General features: G+C 50.6%; 1 long non-coding RNA gene across 1 annotated transcript; it reads right to left on the minus strand.

The window, feature by feature from the left end:
- Positions 1-650: 650 nt before the first annotated feature.
- On the minus strand, positions 651-6258 carry LOC111762713 (uncharacterized). The gene is made up of 3 exons (XR_002795756.3): positions 5536-6258; positions 4839-5056; positions 651-1070 (listed from the first exon to the last, which is right to left on the minus strand). It is a non-coding gene; the product is annotated as an uncharacterized lncRNA (long non-coding RNA).
- Positions 6259-8937: the final 2679 nt, after the last annotated feature.

Below are 8937 nucleotides of genomic sequence, written 5' to 3' on the forward strand. Positions count from 1 at the left end.
CCAGGGGTGGCAAGGAGCTGGTGGGAAACGGGCCCTGCGGCCTAAGACGTGCCGGTCATGCTGGGGCATCGGGAGAACTATATTGCTCATTGACGGTGTCTGCTCATGCCAGGCAGCTGGGAAGGGCATTCCCTGAGAGGGGGCAGGAACATATAACTCCCCGGCAGCTGGGCACCCCGGAATCGCTGGCCTGTGTCCACGAGCACAAGAGAAAGGCCGTGAAGGGCCCAGCATCTGCCCCGGCCTGGCCTGCGTGTCCCGGGTGCCGGCTGCGCCAGCCGCCTCCCCGTGGAGCCGGGCCAGCTTCCCCACCTGTTGCCCCTTGCAGTCCAGGCCCTGTCCCTAGGCTGGGCGTCCCCCTCCCAGGAGCAGGGCACGGTGATGAGATTCCTCCACTACCCCTTCAAAGCCAGCGCCCCAGAGGCTGGGGGATGCTGGCGGTCCCAGGCCCCCCCTCTGGGAAAGCCTGTGCCGGAGAATTCCTGGGGTGCTTCGAATCAGTGCGAGGCACGGCCGGCAGCCTCCTAAAAACTTGGCTGTCCTAGGCCCGAGGAGAACCTAGACAGGAAAACCTATCAGCAGCCCCGCTCACACATCCAGCACAAGGCCCCGTTCACGCTGAGCCCTAGAGTTCCTGTCTGGGGACAACGAACAGACACATGGGCTCTTTATGGCACTTTGAATAACGCGCGGTGTGGGGTGGGACCCAAGCCCAGCTTCGTCCTGAAATCCGGGCAGCTGCGGATCCCAGGTTCGTGGCCTCCCGTGCGTTAGGCAAGGCCGGTAGTTGAGAGCATCCGGGCAGTGGGCCCTGCAGAGATGGGGGCAGGCAGCCCCACCCGGGCAGGGCCCTGCTCTGCTTTTCCCGGCCTCCCCGGGAGAGCTGCTGCATCCTCCGGAAGCAGGCCTCTACGCCTCACTTTCTCTGCAGAGCTAAAGGAATCTGAGTCAGCAGCCCGCACAGGGGCAGGGAGCCCTGGGCTCCCAGCAAAGGTCCACAGCTTCCAGGCCGGTCCACCAGATACGTGACCTCAAGTCATCTCGTCATGTCACTGCATCGGTTGCCTTTTCTGTCAAGGAAAAAAGAAAAAAAAAAATCAAACCTGTTCTGTGCAATTCATAAGGTTATCACAAATGCCATCGAGATGCTGTCTGACATTTATTTTCATTAGTATTATTGGGTTTTTTGTTAAAGATTTATTTTTTATTTATTTCTCTCCCCTTATCCCCCCACCCCGCCCCAGTTGTTTGTTCTCTGTGTCCATTTGCTGTGTGTTCTTCTGTGTCCGCTTGTGTTGTTGTCAGCAGCACCCAGATTCTGTGTCTCATTTTGTTGCGTCACCTTGCTGCGTCAGCTCTCTGTGTGCGGCGCCATTCCTGGGCAGGCTGCACTTTTTTCACGCTGGACGGCTTTCCTTCCGGGGCGCACTCCTTGCGCATGGGGCTCCCCTAGGCAGGGGACACCCTGCGTGGCACAGCACTCCTTGTGCGCATCAGCACTGCGCATGGGCCAGCTCATCACAAGGGTCAGGAGGCATGTGGCAGGCGAACTCCGTTGGGCCAAATCCGCTTCCCTATTGTTATTTTTTCTAGGACAGGATTATTTATCCAAAAGCAGCTTCTTTGCTCTTTGGGGGCACTTTCTTGAGCCATCCTTCTTCCTCCCATAAATATATATATACATTCCACCTCCTCAATGGTATCTTATTCAGCAAGTACTTGTTAAGCCCCTTCTTACCAAGATACAATTTGTCCAAAAATGAAGCAGAGAAGATTCTCGGCCTTCAAGAGCTCTCAGCCCAGTGGGAATGATAGTGTCAAATAACCTCATTCCAACACGATGCAATGGAATATCTAGTTTCCCCTTCTTCCTTCATAACAGAACTCCATACTTTTTGCTTGATTTAGGGCCACCAGAATAAAGATTCTGATAGCCCCCATCCTCCCTAGCAGCTAGATGTGACTATGTGACTAAGTTTCTGGCCAATGAGCTGTAATTGCACGTGGTGTGAGGTGGCTTCCAGGAAACCTCCTTAAAAGGCAATTGACATGTGCAATCTCCCCTGTCTTACTCCTTCCTCCTTCTTGTTGCCTGGAATGCAGATGTGATGGCTGGAGCGCCAACTGTATATTAAACCACGAAGATAGTAGATGTGCTTGGGATGGTAGGGCAGTGAAATGGAAAGAGTTTGGAGCCCTAACAGCTTTGTGGTGTCTCTGCACCAGCCCTGGGCTGCCTATCTCCAGAATTCACTTACATGAGAGAAAAGTAAACATCTACTCTCATGTGAGCCACTATTATTTTGGGTTTTTCACACAGGCAGCCAAGCCTGATCCTGACTAATTCAAGGCTGGCCTGGGGAGTGGCCTGAGGACTTCGGACTTGACTCTGCAGGCTGTAAGGAACCACAGGCAGTTTATGAGCTGTGGAGTCACCCAATGAGGAGAGAAACGGGAAGGAAAGATAGGAACGACCCGAGAGTTAAAGAGTCTGCAGCTGCTTATTTCTGGTGCTCAAAGGAGGAGCCTGACCTGAGGGAAGGGTGAGCATATGGTGTGCGACCTGTGGACACTGAGGTGACAACACCACACCCATGCTAAAGAATCCAAAGGGAGCTCGAGGTGTAGACGTGAACCTTGCGGCTGGAGTTGGAGATTTGGAACCAGTCTTGTAAGAGTAGTCACTGAAACACCAAGAATGGATGAGGTTGCCTGAGAAGGTGGGGGAGTGAGCCAGAGGAGCTCACGTCTGGGGAGCTGAAGGGGGGACACTGATCCAAAGAAAGAGAACAGCGGGCTAGAGGGTGGGAAGAGAGAAAAGAGAGCTCCGACGTCCCAAAAGCCAAGGAAAGAGAAGGTATCTGACATGATCCAGCAACTTTCAGAAAGTAGCAGTGCCAGAGAGCACGTGCAGGGGAAGGAGAGGGAGGGGAATTGTTCAACAGATTCTTTCTGGATTACTTTGATGGCAAAGGAATCTCTGAGTTAGCACTGAGAGCCAGACTGGAACAGCAGGTGGTGACCATCTAAATTGGATTTTTCAAATCCGGTCAAAGAAATGTGGTGTACAGCAAAGCTGGGCCTGCACAAAGAGCACCCAAGCATCCATGCCATTGAACTCCTTTCCAAAGTGAAAGGCTGCCTGTGTGAAGAACTGTGGAGAATCCAGGAAACCTGAAGTTAGGAAAAGCAGATGTGGCTCAAGCGATTGAGCTCCTACCTACCCCATGGGAGGTCCAGGGTTCGGTTCCCAGTACCTCCGAAAGAAGATGAGCAAGATAGCAAGTTGACACAATGGGCAGGCGTGGCAAGCTGACACAACAAGATGATGCAACAAAAGACACAAGGAGGAAAAAATAATGAGAGACCCAATAAAGCAGGGAGCAGAGGTGGCTCAAGCAATTAGGTACCTCCCTCCCACATGGGAAGTCCCAGGTTCAGTTTCTGGTGCCTCCTAAAAATAAGATCAGCACCCAACAAACAGACACAGCAAATGCAAACAATGAGGGGGTGGGAAGAAATCAATAAGTAAAATAAATCTTTAAAAAAAAAAAAAGCCAGTTTGTGGGCCAGGGTAGAAATTCAGCAATGCAGAATACAAAGTAACTGCAGCTTGCTGGAGAAAATGCCAAGGAAAAAAGGAGAGAAAAGAGAGTCTCAGAGGGAAGGGATTCTAGGAAAGAAGCTGCACTGTCTGAAAACTGCTCAGTCCCCTTTGAGTTAGCTCTGGAAGGTGGCATTGAACATTTGCTCCTTCCACAGTCACTTCAAGAACTGAGGCATGCGAGAAAAAGAAAAGCAAAACATTTGCTTAATGTCTGGAAACAGATTTCCTCTCAGAGAAGAAACTGTTTTCCCCTAGAAAAATACCTTTCTAAACCATTGAGATGGGAGCTAAAACTGAGAGGGTGGGTTGTCAGGAGACAAGCCAGTAAGAGAGGAAGCTAAACTGAGCTGCATCAGTGTATGCTGGAGGGAAACAGAGAGGGAACAGCAGCTCTGAGGGGGCACCGAAGAACTTCAGAGAACAGAGAGGTTCTCCTAGTCAATTGTTTATGAGCCCATGATGAAGCTGCACCCGTACTGTCATCTTCAACTTATTAAAGTAGGGAGCCTCGGGTAAAAATGAAGGAAAAAGGCTGAATCCCACATTGGCACAACACCAGGTTAGGGTGAAGGAAGAGGCCCAAAGCAAGAGCAGCTAACAGGGACCTTGGAGGCAGCAAGTTGGAACCAGAGGTGATAGCGGAATGGAAAGGAAGATCCAGGAGTAGATTGCCATGAAGAAGCAGCTCCCTGACAGCTCCACCTGGGTTAGGGTAGAAATAGCCAATCAGTCATTTAAGCCACAAGCTGCAAGGATTGGGGTGGGGGTGGGGGATGGGCCACCCCGTCAGATGAAGCTGAGAGATCAAAGAAGAGGTAAAGGCAGGAAAGGTCATCAGTCCTACAAAGCAGCAAGTCACTGGTGAGGTTGGAAAGAGGCCTTGAGCAGGAGTGGGGCTGGGATGGCTGCACGTAATGGTGCAGACTGTGCCCTGGCACCAGGGCGGCACCACCTCAGGCCACCTCTCCCTTCCTAGTTGGTATAGATGGGCTGTTTGTTGCCATTTCCAAGCCAAAGGGAAAAAAGTGTCTTGAGCAGTGTGTCCCTTTTCTTAACTGGCACAATGGGTTGGCAGCAGCCTAGGTGGGGCCAGAAGGCAGATGGAAGGAAGCTCAAGAATGAGTGGCTAGTGAAGCAATGAAAGCCATGTACTTGGACTCCCTCTATGGAGACATGTATTGTTTATCAAGTGCTACCTATTTAGCAGCTAAAAACGACAAACGTCTATTACCTCACAGTGCTGGGCGTCAGGAGTCAGGGCAGTTTAGCTGAGCGAGTTTTCTCAGGGTCCGTCCTATGCAGTTATCTCGAGCCTCCACTTCCAAGCTCCCTCGTGTAGGTATTGGCAGGCTTCGGTTCCTCACAGGCTCTTGAACTGAGGAGGGTCACGTGAGCCTCTCCATAGGGTTTCTTACAACATGGCGGCTTCTTTCCCCAAGTGCAAGTGATCTGAGAGAAAGAGAGCGAGAGGGGAGGGCAGAGGAGGAGAGGACAGGGGAGGGGAGGGAGAAGAGAACACGCCCAACATGGACGTCACAGTCTTTTTATAACCTAATAGCGGCTGTGACAACCCATCCCCTCTGCTGGATTCCATTCATTAGAATAGGTCAGTAAATCCAGCCTACACTCAAGGGGAGGATATTGCACAAAGGTGTGAACGACAGGAGCTGGGAGTGGTTGGGGGCCACCTCGGAGGCTGCCCCTCACAGGATATAAAGGGTCAACGCCCTTACAGGAGGCAGCTAAGTCTTTCTCTCACCCTGGGGATGAAACCGTCAAGATACGGACAGAATTTAGGGGAAGTTCTCAACCCACTTTAAGCAGGGACAAGGTTGTGGCGCAGCGACTGGGCGAAGCAAGCTGGTAGACGTGATGGCCCGACCGTCCCTTCGCAAGGCTTCAGTCCCCAGGCAAGTGTCTGCACCTACCTGACGTGGGTATGAAGAAAGTTCAGGAACGCCAACAAAAGGCTTCTAATCCAGAGGGAACAGCTCATGCAAAAAACGCAAATAGGCGTTCAAAGAAAACAAAGAGCCTCACAGGCAGGCTCTGTTTCTGCTTTTTGTGTGGGCAGAGCCAGTGAGGCAGAGGTGTGGAGGTAAGAAAACACTCGCCAGATCAGCCAGCAACAGGCACGACCTGTTTCCAGCACCTCCAAAATCTGAGGCTGCCAAGGCCGCCAAATGGCAGGGCTCAAGGCTGTCCACTACCCCTCGAAATACAAGTCCTCTGGGCACAGTTGTCCCCTTGCCCCCACTCTGTGAGCCCATGGGACTACTCTTTCTTTTATGTTTTTGGAGCACAGGGAATCACAAAGGTGACAGGAGAGGTGATTTCAACTTGGAACATACCATTAGGCTGCAGCCAAACCTTCTGGATTCTTTTAGAGGCTCCTGGAATTTCTGAACCACTCCTGAGTGACTCAACTTGGTAAATATTTATCGAGGGCCTGTTATGTTGATGGGTCAGCTGTAGGCCATGGATTGTCTCAGAAGAAGTGGGCCAGGAAGGGTAGGTACTAAGAGGTGGGCCAAGCTCCAGGGCCAGTTTATCGGGGAAGGAGACATGCGGGTACCGTGAACACAAAGGCCAAAGTCAAGGGCAGGCACTGATGTGAGGTCAAAGCAAAAACACACGGAAGACTCAGAATCTGAGTAAGAGAGCCAGAAATAACACTTAGCAGTTCCAAGTGAGCAGGGAACACAGGCAGAATCTTGGCCAGAGCAAGAGACTGGAAGCCAAAAGCCATTCCTGAAAGCAACGGTGACATCTGACTTGTTTGCCATCATTGACTCAGTCCCGGGCACAGTGATCCATTCAGCCAGGCAGGAGAAGACAGGTGAGGTCATTCATGTAAGTTCTCACACATGACCAGGTGGGGTCCCAAGTGGGCATCAGGGAATGAGTCACGAATGGTCCCCGACCCAGAGGCTGGGATCATCTAGAATGGGTGGGTAGGGCCATGGACCAGCCCAAGCAAGTGAGGAAGGCTGACTCCAGGGCACTCTTAGGAGGAACTGTACAACGAATTAACTCCCAGATGCATCGTTTTAAGCAGCCTTCCTGCTTCTGCTAGACTGAGGACTGGAACTAAGTCTGTCTTGCTTCCTGGATACCCCCAGGCTGCACACAGAGCCCGGCCTGGAATGAGGGCTCAGTAAATATGTTGAGGGAGGTGGGGTCTGCAGGGGCAGAGCACAGGTCCAGGACCCCCAGAGAGGTTTCAAAGGTCAATATAGAAGCAGAACTTTTTGTTCTACCAGGTTATCAGAGTGAGCCAGCGAAGCCCAGGCCTCAGGTTGAGAGCAGGCAATGGATACTGACTTCCTGTTTCACGAATAGGGTAGAAGATTGAGATGACAGCAGTCACCCAGCTTTCCCAGGGCCCAAGCTCCAGATCTGCAATATGTGTAGGTGCAAACCATACTCTCAACCTCCACACAAGACGACACAATCTTCCCTCTGTCCCTAACTCGGTGGGTGGCCTTGGCAAGTCATTTAATCTCTCGCTGTTATAGCTTCCAATTATTTCCTCATCTGTAAAATGAGAGCATTGGGCTAGAAAGAAGACCCTATGGTGCTCTTTTTCGTCTAATATTCTGTGACTCGGTTATTCTGGTTATTTTTTAAGAGGCTACACATTAGGATTAGCCCACCATGAAAATATGCAGTCTACACAGCCTCCCCTATCTGTTTCCATGGAGTTTGGTTCTCTGGAACTCTGTGTCCATGGAATAAGTTGAAACATATTTGCTGTAGGCAGTTACTTATGTTTCCTAAATCCTCTGGGGAAGAGGCAGCCTGGCAAAGCAGAAAACTTGTTGGATTTAAAATGAGAACTCCCGGATGCTGGTCCAAATGAGGCACATGGGTCTGGGAATTCACCATGCTCTGAGGGTCTCCATTTGCTCCTCTTCAATGGAGAGAATACCAACCTCACAAGACTGTTGGAAAAACAGAAGGCCTCTCCAAAGCATGAATTGCTGAGCCGACTTAGAATATTGTTAGGAGAATCCAGACAAAACAACTGGTAGTGATGTGGGCTATGGCTGGGAGGCTCTTAGTCTCTTCAGAGATAACCTAAGCTGTCTGTGACTTGTGGGTGTGGGACGGTAAGAGGCTGCAGTCCTGCCCTTGGTGACCATGGCAACAACTCCAGTCCCAGGAAACAGTTTAACAACGCAAGATCTATAAACTTCAATTATTCAAGGGAAATGCAAACCAAATGTGCTAAAAGCTTATCTAGAATGTATGAAGTCCATGCTAAAAGCTTACCTAGGATGTGGAAGATATATATTCAAGCCTATTGAGAACTGAAACAAAAGGACCATTTAACCTTTCCTCTCTGTATAAAAGAAACTCGAAAGTCTTGTTCCGGGCTCGGGTTTGCAATAGGAAGCTCCCGAGTCTGGCCGGCCATCAATAAACCATTTTTCCTTCTCAAAATCATTCTTGAGTCCTGGCCTTTCTATACACAAATAATTGAACCTCTCTCAAATTCTACAACAGTAGGACATGAAAGAATGTGTGGGGCAAATTGTCCAGAGTTGGGAGGCACAAGATTTGTATTAATACTTTCTAGAAAATTAAGTTGAAAGCTAGACTTGTGAGTCTCTATGCAACATGGCATAGCTGTTGATCCAGTAAAACTGGAATCAGAAAACCTGGATCGCATTTCCAGTTCTGCCATTTACTAGCTGGGTGACTGGATGTGCAGTATGCAGCACCTCTTGGAGTCTCAGTTTACTTAACTATACAATGGGAATAATCTGGCCTCGCCTACTCCCCAAGTTGTCACAAGGATCAGATGATGTCATCTCATAAAAGGGTGGCTCATGACAAAGGCCACCCAAACATTGAGCCTCTGTGACCCCAATGCTGGGCACTGGGCATGGCCTAGCAATTGGTCCTGCTGAGTGCACCTGTAGTACCAGCTCTCAGAGAGAACAAGAGAGACACACCTGAGATGATCTATGGGCAGCAACAAGGCTCGTCTGTCCTCCAAATGGTCCACTCTCTCCCCACCTGGAATCCTTCCCTTTAGAGTCACTCCTCTGGGGAACATTCAGTTGCAGGAGAGCTCACAGCACACAACAGTCCAGGCGAGGGGCAGGCAGGGCTTGGAATCCAACCCAACTCCACCTACCAAGGTGCCTGCCCAGAGGGCAGGAAGATTTGTCTTATTTTCACTGAGGGCCTGCCAGGGAACAGCACGTCCCTTGCCTGAAGGTTAGAAAACCAGTGATCAGAGTTTTAAATGAGCAACCTCACCTGGAATGGGAGAGTCACTTTTCCCCTGCCTCCCATTGGTGAATGGAACCTGGCTCTGG

The sequence above is a fragment of the Dasypus novemcinctus genome, chromosome 25, assembly GCF_030445035.2.
Source record: "Dasypus novemcinctus isolate mDasNov1 chromosome 25, mDasNov1.1.hap2, whole genome shotgun sequence".
NCBI classification, from domain to species: Eukaryota; Metazoa; Chordata; class Mammalia; order Cingulata; family Dasypodidae; genus Dasypus; species Dasypus novemcinctus.